Source organism: Podarcis tiliguerta, assembly GCF_965153285.1.
Source record: "Podarcis tiliguerta genome assembly, chromosome: 8".
Taxonomy (NCBI): Eukaryota; Metazoa; Chordata; class Lepidosauria; order Squamata; family Lacertidae; genus Podarcis; species Podarcis tiliguerta.
This window is the reverse complement of record NC_139541.1, coordinates 44,559,740-44,576,786: the sequence shown is the minus strand read 5'-3', so window position 1 is coordinate 44,576,786 and position 17,047 is coordinate 44,559,740. Positions and strand designations below refer to the sequence as shown.

Below are 17,047 nucleotides of genomic sequence, written 5' to 3'. Positions count from 1 at the left end.
TCATCAAAACATATGGGGGTGGGGGACTCATCAGGAAATGCCCTACCCCAGTGAAGATCATGCTATCCTTTCTGGCTGCTAAGTGACACCTCTACCTTTCCCTAGTGGTGAACTTTGGTCTTTCAAATTCCAATGGCACCCTGTGCAAGGCCAAAATTCAATGCCCCCTGCCTCTCACCTTCCGTTCTGCTCAATTAACTACATCATGCTGCCCTAAATCAGCCTCTGCCTGTCCCCCTCTTGGATAGCTAACTTTAACATCAACAGAATTAACCTTTGCATTGCACACTAAATAATCTCTGCTGTTGCACTTCAAACAGAAGGAAGGTAACAGGAATTAGCTGACCAGAACTGCTGATCTTCTGACATTTTTGCAAGCACTGTGTTCCTTCAGGTGCTTATTTTTAAAGGGAGAAGGAAAATCTACATTTGACAGGAGATTTAGACTCATTTCTCTCAACTCAGAAGTGTCCAATTAAGTTCCCATTGAGCCATCGCTAATGCATCAAGATTCATTAGCCACAATTGAATCCAATCTCAGAATAGCTCTGTGGGAAAAGCTGGTACTGCCAGGCACAAAAGTGGCATCAACCACAACAGGGAAAAGAAACAACATTCATGTTTTAAATGGATTTCACATTAAGCCTAACTTGATTCCTGTGTTATTTTAGGCTGAATTGAGACATAAGACATATTTCAATAGATGCTTACGAACGTAACCTGACATTAGGTAGATGCTTCCTTGCATCAGTGCCAAGAAACCCATTTGGCAGAAATCACTTAGTGTGTGTGAATTCTGTATTCTCTCTACTTTGGATGAGATATATTAGTAGACGGCACTAAGTGAGCTGACCGTACCTGGGAATAGCACTCCTAATAGCATCTGAAAGGGGGTTCTGTAACTCCTCCTAAGGGAATATTCCTTAGATTGGGAAACCTGAGGACTGGGAGCTAAATGTGGCCACCCATCTCTCTCTGCTTGGTTCTCTATTTTTCCCCCAGGCCACACCCTTTGCAGGCCCTCCTTCACACCCTAAAAGTTTTTGCCTGATGTGAAAATGTCATATAATAATACAGAAGGGTTTATGAGTGTGTATAAATTCTACGAAGGTAAGATTTGCATTTGTTGTTCTGCCCACTTTTGCCTCTGGCCCTAGAAACCACTGGCATGTGGCCTTCAGAAGGTTGTCTAGAAGGGAATGCATCCTTCAGGCTGACATGGTTCTCTCCCCTTGTCTTAGATTCTCAGATCCTTTCCCCATGTCATATGCCCTTGAAGACTACTTGGGTACTGTAATCAGATGAGAATATGGTATACCAGCTTGTAGACTGGTGTAGGCCTGTAAGAACGTGTCTTGCAAGTTGTTGTTGTTGTTGTTGTTGTTGTTGTTGTTGTTGTTGTTGTCTGCCCACCTGGCTGGGTTTCCCCAGCCACTTTTTAAATAAAAATAGGAAGATCAATACTGTCTTCCATTGTGTTTTGGGGTATGATTCATGGAATTATACTACAACTATAAAGCATAGGATCAGGATGTTCTAACGGCTGCAGTTGTAAATGTGAACCTGAGTATTCTTTGAGGTCTTTAAAGGCCCTCTCTGGGTGGGTCTGCCTTCTGTGGTTAGGTGGTGGTGGATGAACTGCAATCCTAAAATATAGGTGAAAATCCCATTGAGGCTCATGTGACTTCCATCCTACTAACCATAGATAAAATTATTCTGCAAGCCACATTGAATCCAATGTCAATTAAATGTGACTAACCGCCCACCCCCGCCATTTTGCACATTATGTGGTGGTTCACTTGAAATCAACAGTGCTTTCTTACATCCACATTTAATATGCTTGGGATAAAAGCAAAGAATGAAATATGATGAAGTGTTCTTATAGACATCATCTCATTGATTTTCTGCAGTTAAGACAATGCATATGATCATATATAATGCACTTAGTTGCATTGATATTTCTGGCATAAATTCCAAACGTTGCACTATCATACCTGTGGGTCAAAGTAAATTGGTGGGCAATAGATTGAAAGAAGTTATTAACTTCATTGAAACTCTTCTGCAAATTCAGTTACCTCGCTATGAAAAGAAAAGACTGCAACAGATCTTTAGTAAATATTAATAAAGTTAATAAATAATAGTTTAACATGCAAAACAGCCTAGGAATAGAGGGACCTGCTTTAAGCTGAATCATGCTGTTGGTTCATCTTACTCAGTTTTGTCTACACTAGGAAGGTAGCATAACCCTCTTGTAGCTCAAGGGTTGTATTCCAGTATGGTGAACCTTTCAGGACAGCATGATGCTAGTGGGAGGAGCCAGAGGCTAAAGTTACTAGACTGCAGTTCTTACCTTTGAACAGTCAGCTACATTCTAGCCACATAGAGAGATTTCTCTACAAACACATATGCACGCACACACTTCTGCCTCCTTCTTTTACCCAGCAATTACAGCTCAATTACACACCCCAGCTGGGCAAAAAGCACTGGAGTAGACTGTGAAGGAGATCCAGTGAGGGGTGGACTTGGGCAGGTGCACGGCCTACAGAGAGTCTCAAGAACCATATAGAGAAGACTGTAGAACAACATTCAGTTCCCAGGTCTGATTTTCTCTACCCATGGTCTACAGTGACAATGCCATGGTTTCAGGCAGGAAACATTCCCAGCCCTGCCTTGATAAGAATTGAACTTGGGGTACCTTCTGCAACCAAAGCCCTTTAATAAAAGGATATAAAATCACCTCAAATTCCTCTTAAAATGAATTTTCAAACCACAGCATGTCTGGCCAAATTAGGAACTTCTTCATCTCACTAGTGCATTGATTTACATCACAACTTCCAGTTGAAATGATTTCAGAGTTACGTGAAGGTTTATCCTCATCAGAATATGCTGAGGACTCCTTTTACAAATGGGCCCTTCTTAAGGAGCAATCCGCTCTTAATTTCATTCTGCATTCATTGCTGCCTTGTTGATCATTTGTGATTACAAGCAATAGATAAGCCCTCCGACCCCAGCAATTCATTAAGATGGGTTTAGGTCGATTCACAGACATTTGTTGTTACATTTCAAACACGGCAGCATTGATCTTATTGAAATAAATTACATTACCGTAGGCAAACAATTTAAATTTTTGTTTGAAAGCTCTGTTTGAATGAAGTCAGGACCGAAACAACACTCAGACTGACTGTTGGAAAAGGAAGCCAATTATCCATTTGTTAGTTGCTGGGCAAACTTGGTGTATAGCAAAGAAGTAAAAGAAGAAGAAAAGAGCAATCTTCAAAATTCCAATAAATGGCTTTTATTCCTTATTCAGTTTATCTTTGGCCCTTTCATCATTTGGGGGGCAGTTTAGCTTTTCCTTTAATAAAAGCAATACTTAGAATGGAAACACACACACACACACACACACACACACAGGACCAAAGGCTCCAAAGCTATCACCCTCATTCAGGTGAATAGTTCTTAATTCATTGCAAGATGAATGATCTTGAATTAAGCCTGTCAATTTGATGTATGCTAAGGCAATCCTAAATAAATGCAGAATATTAAGTGATGCAAAATGTAAGTTGTGTGAAATTGGAAAAGTGGAGGCCAAATTGTTCACATGCAAAATCACAGCAAACCTAGCATTTCTTTTCTCTTCTTATCAAGTATGTATATATACCATTAACTTGATTTTCTAAAATACAAAAAAATCTCTAAACAGATTGAAGATTTATTTGTGATGGTTTTATATCTCTTTTTTAAAACAACAACAGGATGGATGGATGGATAGATAGATGATAGATAGATAGATAGATAGATAGATAGATAGATAGATAGATAGATGATAGATGATAGATAGATAGATAGATGATAGATAGATAGATAGATAGATGATTGATAGATAGATAGATAATAGATAGATACTAACAAAATATCCACAGTTTGGGGAATATTCATAACTCTGTTGAAGATCTGCATAAGCATGGAACTTCAGATGTTGCAGAATATTCAGCATCCTAAGTCTGTAAAACTGTCAGGTAGCAAGCTCTATTGAAAACAACAAGACTTATTTCTGCATAGAAATGTATAGCACAGCACTGTTAGTATCCTAGCATTATTAATTTTCCTTCTCGCTCTAGCCAAAGTGCAAGATGGAGAACCTGTGTGCTTCCATATGTTACTGAACTGCAACTCCCACTATCTCTAACCATTGACCATGCTGGCCACAGCTGATGGGAGTTGTAGCCCAACAACATGTAAAGGAGCACAGGTTCCTTGCACCTGGGATGGATAGATTTGTGAAAGGTGAAGTAGGGAGTGAGGCTGAGACTGTAACTGAGGGGGGCAGGCTCTGCCCTTGACTAGTTTTTCTTTGGATAATAATTGTCTTCTTCCTTGAATATCTTTGGTATGGGATTTCAAAATCCCTTAGCTATAACTCAGATGCACAATGCAGTCTTCTCCCTGTTTCTTTCCTCTTTTTTGTTATTACTGGATTGCTCCATCTTCTCACTGACACCAACAAAGAAACAATATATATATTCCCCTCCCTTCCCAACTCTTCCGTGCATTTACTTTCCACAGTCTTCGAACAACGCTCCTGTTTGCCTTTGGCTTCATGCTGCTCTGTCTGTTCTTTAACCTGATTCCTTTTTGAGCATTATATTCACCGCTGCAGGTATTTGGTTACACTGGCAACAGCACCACTTACGCGATGCAGTTGTTTCTTGAGAATTTGAACAGGGGGTCTATTTGCCCTCATTGTAGGATCTGCATTCCAGAACCCACGTAGACACACAAAGAAAGAGAGAGAGAGAGAAAGAGGTTGTCCTCTTTCAGATGGCTGGTCCTTGTTCATGGCAGCGCTCCTGAATGAAGCCTGTTAATTTAATGTGTACAAACACAGGACTTTAAATGTATTCAGGTAGTTGCCTTAATGGAGCTACCTGAATTCCATCTCCCAGTAATTACATGAGCTTATTACAGTAACTCTCTTTACTCTTTATTCAAGCCATCCCCCCTGTTACTTGTTACCTTTGCTTGCTGCAAGGATCTAAAAAGTAGGCTAAGCTCTCCAAGAAAGAGCTGTATTTTTGTGTTTCACGTCCAAAGCAGTCCGCTTCCCTGCCCTTCTTGTTGGGGTAAATACCAGCTTTGCATTGCTTACAGAGAAACAAAACACTTGGCTAAACTTTGTCGATGGAATTAAAGATTTGTTGGTGAGCAACAGATAATTCCATGCTCCTTGCCATGCAGTGGTGGGAATCAGTGTCTTTTGCTTTGCTGGTACTATTACAGGTGCCACAAAATACCGGTTCCACATTTGTAAGAACTTGATATTATAGCATGGCAGGATCTACACTTTGGAATGTCCTGCTTACTGATATCAAGCAGGTGACTTCTCTGTATTCTTTTTGGTGCCTGCTAAAAATGTTTTTTGAAAGTTTGAAATTACTGTAGCTAATTTTTCTTATCAAAATTATGATTGTTTTATCTTTTTTGTAATCTTCTTTGAGGTTTGTTTGCTTTCACACTAAAGTAGCATATAAATGTTATTTTTTTAAAATATATATATATATATTACTTCTTGTCCTACATGGTTTGCCAGTTGCCATAAGACTGCACAAGTGAGCTCAAAGACTTGCTGACTTTTGCCAGTGTCTAGAGGACAAAGGACCTCTGAGGGGCCTGAACCTCCACCATCCCAGGTAGAATACCATGGGAAGAAGACGACCATGTTGATCCCAGCTATCAGCCCGAGAAGCTTGCTTCTCTTTCTGTCCCCCTCCCCTCCCCACAACTAAGAACTTTGATCCAACAGCCAATTAAGGAGAGATAAAGAAAACTCACCTTTTCTCTGTTTTTGAGATTTCTATTACACATTTCTGCATCAGTTTGTATGTTTTCTTTTTCTTTTAAAGGCCTTGTGTAAATTCATCAGCATTTTAGAACGTTTGTAGATTTTAGAAATGTTTACTATATTTCCAAGCACAATTCAAAGTGTTGGTGTTGACCTTTAAATCCCTAAACGGCCTCAACCCTGTATACCTGAAGGACCGTCTCCACCCCCATCGTTCTGCCCGGACACTGAGGTCCAGCGCCGAGGGCCTCGCTGCGAGAAGCCAAGTTACAGGGAACTAAGCAGAGGGCCTTCTCAAAGTGGTGCCTGCCCTGTGGAACACCCTTGCACCTGATGTCTAAGGAAAACACAACTACCAGCTTTTTAGAAGACATCTGAAGGTAGCCCTGTTTAGGGAAGCTTTTAATTCTGAAGGACTATTCTATTTTAATATTTTGTTGGAAGACACCCAGAGTGGCTGGGGAAATAATAATATTATAATTATTTAGTGCCTCCCACCCTCTCCCTCCCTCCCTCCCTCCCTCCCTGCATTCTCTCTCTCTCTCTCTCTCTCTCTCTCACACACACACACACACTTTCTCTCTCTCTCTTTGTCTTCAATGCATTTACCCTGATAATGTGCATTAGTATGTAATTCGAGGGGAAGGAGGTTTGCATCTGGGAGCATTGCATTAACACGAGAAGCAATTCCATTTTTTCTTATGTCCCTATTTACAAACCACCATTTCATTCTGGCACAAGCTCAACCATCTCCTCTACCTCTCATCTCCAGTAGCCTATGTTGTATCTATCCTTTAAAAATAATAATCCTAAGGACAGGGCCTGTCCCTCATTTCCATTTATGTACAGCAGGAGTGGCTAATATGCTGCTCTCCAGATGCTATTGCACTGCCAGTACCACCATTCCTGACCATATACATGCAGACTGGGGCTGATGGGAATTGGCCTCCAATAATTTCTGGAGGGCCTTAGGTTATATACCCTTGATGTACCATCAGCACTGTATTGAATTTTTGTTTGATGTCACATAAAGCCACTTCAGGATTCTTTCTTTCTTTTCTGCCTGAAAAGTGGGAGAAAGATTATATAAATAAATGCTGATAACTCTATTGTTAGTAGAACATATTTAGCTACAAACATTTCCAATAGATTTTACTTTCAGCAAGCGAAATAAACACAGTGGAAAGTTGCTTTTCAGCAAATGTGCATAAGATTGCACCATTACTTTCCTCTGGACTGGGATATAGGATCAATTTGGTTTGGTTTGCATTTTAACGAGAACCAATACACAATCCAAAACATGCTATCTTTCAGAATTTGCATTTCTCTGAATTTTGCAATGCACTTTTTAAATTAAAAAAGCTTTATGAGTTTTCACTTCGGGGGGAAACAACAACAACAGTGCAGAACAGTGGTGAAATAAAAACTGGAAGAATGAGTAATTGAGAGAAAATGAAATTGATGGGTTTATCCATTCCTACCTCTGGATGAGAGATTTACAATATTTAGTGTTATTACAAGTATGCAAGGAAGATTTCAGTGTAGGCAGAGATACGCTAATAATAATAATAATAGTAATAGTAATAGTAATAATAATAATAATAATAATAATAATAATAATAATTTATTTATACCCCACCCATCTGGCTGAGTTTCCCCAGCCACTCTGGGCAGCTATAAGCAGATTGCACAACCAGCAATCCTTCATTTTCTCAAAAGAAAGCATAACGCATGCACTCAAACACCCACATACCCAAATAACTAACTTTTCTCTCCTCTTCCTCTTTGAATACAAACTGTAAACTTGGATAAAAATCATTTCCCTGATCTCTCCAAGTACTTGGATGCTGTCCCTTTCCCAAACTTTTCATGCATCTTGCTTTACAAAAGCTGGATAGTGATTTTCACTTATCAAAGGATGCTAACATTCTTTCATTAAACTCCTGGGCTCCTCATTCACAGTGAGTAAGACAGCTATAATTCTGAAAGAAAGAAAGAAAGAAAGCTTCACCAAGAGCAGGTCTAAACAATCTGTGATGCCCCAAACTGCATGGAGGTTACCAACCATGTATAGCAGCCCCAGTGGGCTCAGTACATCTCCTGTTGTTGCCACTCATCTGGGACTTGAAATGCAGGGGCTGTCAAGCTCTTGGTAAACCACAATCCATGGCTGGGTGGCCTGCGTTCAGCTTGATGGGTTGTGAGTTGTCTTTTTTTTTCCTCAGTGAAAAAAAAAAACATTGTCCAACTTCCCCTTTACTTGCAAGTATATTTTGGACCATACATTTTGTATGAAATTATCTACTAAAACACTCAGCGAGCTCAGGTTTGGGAAGAGTGTGTGTGTGTGCGTGTGTGTGCGTGTATGTGTGCCTTAATAGCATTTAAGAAAACTACTCATTCTAACAGACTGACATGTTTCTCTCTTTCTCTCTTTGCTAAGAAAGCCCATGGGTCAATGGAAAAGTGAAGACAAAGAATCACTAAAGGAAATAGGTCACACTACATATTTGAGCTGGTGAGTGATAAAAAGGAGTTAAAATGATGTGGTTTTTATTTACTTAAAAATGACGCCACCATAACAAATTACCCTTGTTTTTGTATCACTTATCACTGAACATAAAAGCCCCCAACATGTGTTAAGCGCAGGAAGTGTGCTTCATGCAGTTACCTTGGAGTGGCTAAATTTGCAAAAAAATAAAATTAAAAAATAAACCTCATGAAAATTCATCAGCGTTTTATTGTGAATTTATTCCAGTGTAGCTTTGCATTTTATTTTGTGAAATATACAGAGCATAAGCAGAGCAATTTCCTCAAATATAATGGATTTTTGAATCATTTTCACTGATATATGCAGTTTTGTACACATTACTTGGCTGAAGAAATGCATTGCAAATTTCAGAGAAGTGTAAATTTCAAAGGATGGCTGGGTTTCAGTTCACATATTTGTCTGAGAATTAAAAGGGGAACTGAATCATATTTCTCCTTCATGCCAAGTCAGAGTTAATAAGAAAATAAAAAGAGCCTTCTGGATCAGACCAATAGCCCATTGAGTCCAGCATCCTATTCTCACAATGGCCAAGCAGATGCCTGTGGGAAATCAGCAAGCAGGATTTGAGTACAATAACATTCTGCCCTCCTTGGATTTCCAGCAACTGATATTCAGAAGCATTGCTGCCTAAAGTTGTGGAGGCACAGCATAGCCATCACAGCTATTAATAGCTCTCTCCTCCGTGAATTTCTTTTAAAGCCATCCAAGTTGGTGGCCATCGCTGCCTCCTGTGGGAACGAGTTTCACAGGTTAACTATGTACTGTGTGAAAAGTACTTTCTTTTATCTGCCCTGAGTCTTCTAGCAAAGGATCCCAAGGTTAAGTGAGCTAAGCGTGCCTCTAAAACCATAGACCATGCTCTTCCAGGCAATTCTAAGTTAAGAGTAATCAACTTATTTTGATGGCCCTTGATCTATTTTAACGTAGGATGAGTCTTAGTATCTCCACCCCCAGAGCATCAGCAAGTGGGCAAGGACGTCAACACAAATGATGCCTATAAGTGAGCTGCTGCTCACTTAAGCACTGTGGTTGTGCACATACTTAGCATCTACGCAAACTGAAAAGGGTGTGGTTTTTCTTTGTGTTGGTTCAGAAAAGGTCCCTGCTGTCATAGTAGCTTCTCTTATCGGAGAAAAGTTGTGTGGCCTCTACCTGTTCCTGTTCTCAGCCTGTCTTTCTCCTTTGCAAAGAAACAGCAGACACTGCAGTTGTCGAAATGCTTAACACCTGTCTTACATTGGCTTGGAATTGCTGTCACAACTTGTTAGTGTGGGTAAATGCCAAACAATCTGCACGTCACTCAGAAATAAGTCACGCTGAATTCTGTGGCTATCACTCTCTAATTATGTACAGGATCGCAACCTGAACTGCTTAGTCTTAAAGGTGCCACACAGGTCTGTTGACAAGGGCTCACATGAAATTCCAGATCTATGGAGAAAGATGATTCCCCTCGCCCAGCTTATTCACTTCTGTTTCTGCTTTCCAGAATGGGGAATGTGCTAGAAGGATATTAAGTAGACTATGTAGACTAGGACCTGGGAGATCAGGGTTAAAGTCAGTACTCAGCCTTGAAGTTCTTTGCATGGTCTTAGCCACTCACCGTTTCTCATCATATCTCTCAGGGTTGTTGTGAGGACGTCATGGTGAAAAGGAGACTCATGAACGCCACATTGAGCTCCTTGGAGGAACGGTGGAATGCATATAATCTCAATACTGATATATAAGAATTATAATAATAAATAGCCTCTTCAGCTCTTCAGTCCCAGATTTGATGGAGGTGTGTGGGTGTGGGTGCGTGTGTGCGCGTGCGTGGCCAGGTTTGGAATAATGAAAGAGCCTAACCTTTTAATCAAAGAAGAAAGCATCAGGGACACTACCAGGATATTCTGGGCTACAAACATTAGACTACCCAGCACCAGTCTGATACCAGTTCCTGGAAGCCATGGGAGGGGTGAGTGCTCTTGGCCTTGGATCCTGCTTGCTGGCTTCCCATAGGCATCTAGTTGGCTACTGTGAGAACAGGATGCTACACTAGATTGATCACTGTTGACCCTAACTTCTCACAAGGAGTTGTGCTGCATCATGGGGGCATGCACCAAAAGGTCCCCTCCTTGCCTGAACAGGTAGGTTTAGGGTAGGCAAGATATGACTACCTCACCTTCAACATACAGGATTGGTTCATCCATTATATCAAGCTTAGCAGTTAAGTGATTAGATTCTTGCACATTTTCATTCTGTGCAGATCATTTTGTATTGGTAAAAACAGCCTTGGTTTACTCCAGCTATGGTTTTCTTGTCTCTTTATTTTCTGCCTCCACTCACAAATCAAACAGGTGTGAATTAAGTTTGCAGAGACACCTGTTTGTTACATGGATAGATTAAATATGCATAAAAGTACATTATGTGTACTTGAAAAACATTAAACCTCTGGTTTAAGGCTGTCTAATGAGTCAAAAGCAGAGAGAACCAGCTCTCAGACACTTTCGATCAGTTGTCTGCTGGTATTGTTCATGTACAGAATAATGAAGGATTCTTAACCAAATACCTTCTCTTTCACTTCTACCACAACTAGGAGTTAACAGATCTGTCATTTTTTATTTCTGTTGGCTTCTCATTTTTTCAATCTTAAGTTCAGATCTCTTTTTCAAAAGAAAGAAAGGAAAGGAAAATGTCCCTGTGAAAGTTGATCAGGATTTTAGTGAGAATTTGTCCTAATATGCACATTTCTGTATACAAATTTGCCTAATACACATGTTTGCAAAGCAAAATCCCCAAATATAATTCATTTTTTGTATAGTTTTCACCATTGTGTTAATTTTTATGCTCACTTTAGCAGTTTTGTACACATTACTTGGCCAGAGAACTGCATTGAAAAATTCAGATAAATGTGCATTTCAAAGGATGGCTGGGTTTCACATATTTACCTCTGAGAGTGAAAATTGGGCAAGTTGGCCCTTAAATGTGAACAGGATCAAATTCCTCCACCATTCCTACTTTCAGCCCTCTTCATTTCACATAGGCAAGTTTCAACTAGTTCCTGCCAATCTGTTCTCTCACACACTCTCATTCTCTCTCTGACCCATGCTTGGTTTGGTGAGGGTTGCATTAGACAATCCAAACACTCTCAGATCAATTCAAAGGACAAGGGATGGGAAGCAAGCTATGCCAAGCACGTTAAAGACAAATGGAGTGCCCTGTTACTGAGAAGAAGGTGTTAACCAGTCAACACCTTAAGCTCCACTTATCACTTCTGCTTTATCAGCTTGAGTGTGCTTGTCCTGTTCTTCAGGAAAATTGCTTAAATATTAATGGAGGCCATATATATAATGTTTTATTATCATTTCCCCCTGCCATCTGCTGAGACATGGCACGAAGCATTGTTGTCTCAGCCTTGATTTTTGTCTTCAGACAGCATTACCTGTCATGTGCATAATTAACGGAAGAAGCATCAACAGCCTTCCTTTGTAACAAGACAGAGTCTGAAATCAAGATGTTAAGAGGGGATTAATCTTTCTGAGTGCATGCATGGAATTTATCTCAATGGTTGCATCATGGGAAGGAAATCTTGACAAAGATACTCGTAGAAGCTCCTGGGAAATCCTGTTGGGAGCATTCTAGGTAGATCAAAGAAATGTAGCTAATATCACGTATCAGCAGACCAAATTAGGAGCTAAAGCTGCTGTCCTAAACCAGTGCCTTGGAGGCATGTTCAGTGAAGGAAGCAGGATTTATGTGATGCCTTGTTAAATTCTGCAGCCCTCTCATCATACTAGAAGTTGAGGGTCACCCAAATCAATGAGATACATGCTACAATCTAATGTAGAATTAAGCATGATGTTTTGAATGTGTTTCAATGGGCTTTAGGGTGCTTACATTTTCAATCTGATGCAGCCTTACTATGAACTCAGTGGAATAAATTTTAGGACTGAGATGCAAGGGTTGGATTTTCAGTGATAAAGTTAACCAGGATTTCATTGCTGCATTTCGATGTAGAGAATACTACTCACCCAACTTTTTCAGATGTTCAAAAGAAGAAATAGACCTGACTCTAACAATTTTTTTTTACATTAACAAAATGCATGCAAAATTTGCATTTTAGAGGAAATACTTTGAAAAACACTGGGAAGAATGTGCAGTTTACAGGAAGAATGCATACAAAATGTGCACAATATTCATCTGGATTTTGCATGCCTTCTTTCATGCACCCACGAAGAAATAGGGTGGAACACGACCTATGTATGATTGAGTGAAACTGACTCAAATCGGACTTAGGTTGGTCCACCCATTCCCAACTTCAGAAAAGTGTCAATTTCATCAAAAGTAAAATTGTTCCTCCCCCTTTCATTTGAACATCTGAAGGAAGCTTTAATCTAGAGCTACTAGAATTTAAGTGATTGTATGTGTAAAAACAATTATCCATCTTGAACATATTAGCAAAGACTGATATTTACATTATCCCAATTCAGTCCCTCGCATCTGCCTAGGCATTGGGAGTTTAAGAACCTATTTCATACCGAGTCATACCTTTAGTTCACATAGCTTTGTATTGTCTACACTGAATGGCAGTAGCTCTACAGGATCTTCCCAGTCTTGCCTGGAAATGTTAGGGACCATTTACTTGCAAAGTTTGTGCTCTGCACTGACCTACAAACTGCCCCCACACACATTATGGATGCTATTGGATGTGGATTACTAGCAGGATAGTATGCTATATAAATATCCTGAGTGTAGCAAGTAGATTCTGAACACTGTTGCCTTGAGCAGTTAGGGTTTAAGGATGTGTTTGCAAAAGCAGGTGGTTTTCAAAAACAAAGCTTGAAAATATCACAGTGAAACGCATATGCTTGAATTTGTGCAAAATCTGGTCTCCACTCTAAAGGTTATGCAAATGGGTTCCAGCCAGCTTCATTTGAAGTACTTTAGTATAAAACTGCTTTGGGGGATCAGGCCGTAAACTGAGAAGGTTTACATCCTAAATGACATGTCTTGAACTCATTTCTGTTTCTGACCTTCTACAGTTGCCAGGTTGATCTCATTTTCTCTCCCTTGTTATACCTGCATCACATCTTCAGAGGTCACATTCTGTAGTTCTGGAAACTTTCCAGTTTCCACATCCCAAATCTCAGTCTGTCAAGACTGAGATTTAAGGACCGATGAAGGATGGTTTCCAAACAAGGAAATCATGAAAAGATTTATGAGATTTACAAAACTACTCTTCATTGTCATGCATGTGTATTTGCATGTTCCAACACTATCCATAATCTAAATGCTATTGCTCTTAAAACTGCACATTTTACAAACAGCAAAAGAATGGTGTTGCTTTCATAACCTTATTGTAGGCTATGGAAGGAACCTGTGTGGTTACTGCTGGATGCAAAATGCAAGACAAAATTAGCATGTGGGTATATTATTGCTCACTGCTGACAGTAAGATTTCTACACACACAATAACCAGAACCAAAACCAAATAAATAGAACCATATCAGCTAAATTGAAATTAGATTATCAGGCATTCCCAAGGATTAAGATTTAAACACCAGGAGGCTGAACCTTTGATCCCAGTATACCGACTTAGATACTAAACAAGGAAACACACAAAACAAACATTTGTATGCTTCTTTCTCCCATGAAATTCAAAACCCTTGCTATGAATGCTGATCAATCAACAAAGAAGTATTGGAGTGGTCATGCTTGAAAATCTCTGAAGTGGTGGAATAAGTATTTATATGGGTCTGTGGATAAACTGATGGAGGAACAGAGAAGATGCTCCATCATCAGGACAGAGATTCTACATCCTGGGTGAAATCCCATTCTCACCATTTGCGCTGCCAATTGCATGGACATTTAGAGTTTTTCTTATTCATTGGAAATGCTGAGAGGGGAAGAATTCTGGAAATTTAACACCCTGAGTCACCAACTACTCTGCTATGGTGTATTTCCGTGAAATTGCTAACAACTGGATTAGCCACTGGTGCAAACAGAGGAGTTGTTACCTCTGCTTTTAAACTGGTCTTCCCAAATCCTTCAGCTAACAGTGGAAAATATCTGAAGGGATGTTAGGTGCATGTTTGACTTCTTGTTTTCAGTTTCTATCCAGTATTTCCAAGCTTGGGAGCATTTGAAGTTCAACTACGTGTACAGTCGGCTACCTGGTGTAGCAAATGAAGTCAATAACCAAAGAGTGGCAAGGCTTGCCATTTTGTTATGCAACCATCATTAGCGTGAGTTGTGTGTGGGACTTTCACTTGAAAGTTGGCCCATTACCAAACAATGTTTTCACCAAAATATGCTCAGACATTTATATATAAAGAGTATCAGCATCAGTTTCCATTGCAGCTTACTAATCCTCCTTTATAACGACCACTTTTTACTAGTTTAAAGAAACCCACACTCATTCTCCATATGGACACATTCTACCGTGAAAGGCTCATTTCTATTTTCAAAAGTTAGATGGCTTCCTCACTGAAAATTTGTTTCTGTGCCAACAAAGAACACCAAATTTGCATTTGTACATGATCTTTGTTAATAGCTGGTACAAAGGTGAGAGCCAAATCTTCACTTCCACTGATTAAAATAATATCAGTAGTCATTATTGGTAGAGATAAAAATTCTCAATAGCAAAAATATGCAGTTTTTGGAGTACAGACACTATACAAAATACATAGGGTGTTATAATATGCCAACTAGGTGAGACTCGGCAACTGTGTGAAAAAATGCCTAGATCTCCTTCTATTTATATTGGCTACCAAGGTTGTGGCTGCATGTATGCAGCAAATGTGTATGCCTGGGAAACAATGTAACCTAACTACATGGGTACCCATCTCTACGCCCACTCCCCAATAAATAAGACTTGCAGAACACATTCATAATATCAAGAGCAAATAAAACTGACAGTATTCAATCCATTTGTGGTTTCTGCAGTGATGAAATACAATTGGGCTGTTTTACAGGGATGTAAAAAAAAAACAATGAAAGAGATTTAGATGTGGACTGGGGCTGCCTTGACAATCATTTTATAGCTTTTGGGAGAGAGTTTTGAAAAAGTACTGTGCAGGTATGGCTGAGGTGTCCTGAAAAATACACTAGGACACGTTCTCAATGTAGGAAGCAATGCCAGAGTGTTTGGAAGAGCAGTATTTATCTTCTCTTTCCCTCCTTTTTAAAGAGGAGAGCAAAGAAATGGTTGTTTACCAACCACATGAAAAGTGTTACAGGGAGACATATTTTAACCAGTATTTCCCAGAAACTTTGGTGTTTGTTTTAAAAGGTTCCTTCATTTCCAAAGCTATTTTTAAGGGACCAATTTCCATTTAATTAAAAACAATAATAATTGATTCCCCAAATCTTATCATCTCTCTCAATCCCAAAATACAGCTGGCAGTTATCTCCTATTTCAGAAGGCCCTCAAGATTCAGTTAAGTACAGATATTGTGGAGGTTAATTAATATCCATCATATAATTGCAAGCATTTCAAGGGGAAAGTGTGTGTGTGTGTAAGCAAGACAAGAATCTATAAAAAGCAATATTGCAGGGGGAGGGTGAAATCAGCTGCATTTCACAGGGAAGACTGTGGTTCAGATAGCAAATAGTGAAACATAACTATTATGTTGGATGCATGGAACAGTTAGACAAGACTGTGCTTAGCTATCCCTTTCATTTGGTGTACTTCTCTTCCCCCTAAAAATAAATAAATTGGGAAAGTGATACAATTGGCTTAGAGCTAAGACCAACTTCTTATTATAAACTTTGATTTTAATTGCTATCATTATTATTACTAATAGTGACATTTTCATTCCTGGCGCTGCGTGTTTGCAGAATACCCCCACTGCAGTGGAATCTTTAGTCTCCGTCTGTTCTTCTGCATGATTTTTCAGACAGCTAAAAAGTGAATTCAGACTATTGGGAACTCTGTGATTCCCTTTGATTATTTTCAACAAATCTTGGCTTTCTGTAGCAGGTCAACTCCAATTGGATATCCCTTGCCTTAATTCTAGGATTCCTGCTAAACGCTTTCCTCGGAAAGTGCCACATGGAGCAATCCAATCCTAAGAATGCTTACTTGGAATTAAGTCTCAATGATGTCAGTGAATTTACTTTCTGTAAGGGCAGAAGACTGCAGTCTTAGCCCCTGTCTGCAAAGAAAGCCTTGCTGGGAATTTTCAAGAGAGGGTGGATAAAGTTAAGAGGCTTCTCTATAGCTTTGCTGGTTATCAGTGACATTATTTAATTGGAACTGAAGTGAGCAGCTGTTAGATCCCTCCTAATGCAAACATTATGTTATGTTTTGAGTCCATGGCCAGTTAACAGTAATGGGTGACTGACAAAGAGTCCCCTTACCATGATGCTCCTGGGAATCAATAGCCAGTGGTTCTTCCTTTCTTACCTCTTCCTTCAGGGTATTATCGACCTTAAGGATAACTCTTTTTGTCTGCCTGTATCTGCATTTATTTCTGTATCCAAGGGAAGGGAAAGTTAAAGATGGAATTGCGCTTAACATAGTTTGGTACCTGTTGGCATCGATGGCTGGTTTTGCAAGTCACTTTGGAAGGATTCCATCCAAATCTGCAGCCTATTTAAGTTAAAACTCTAAGCCTTGTATCCTTGCAGAAACCACGTTAACCAGCACTGCCACTCCTCTGGTGATTCCTTTTAGAA

General features: G+C 39.6%; 1 protein-coding gene across 6 annotated transcripts in view; it reads right to left on the bottom strand.

Annotated features, from left to right (window-relative positions):
• Nucleotides 1–17,047, bottom strand: part of CDH8 (cadherin 8) — a 229,095-nt gene that overhangs the window by 209,825 nt on the left and 2,223 nt on the right. The window lies entirely within an intron of this gene.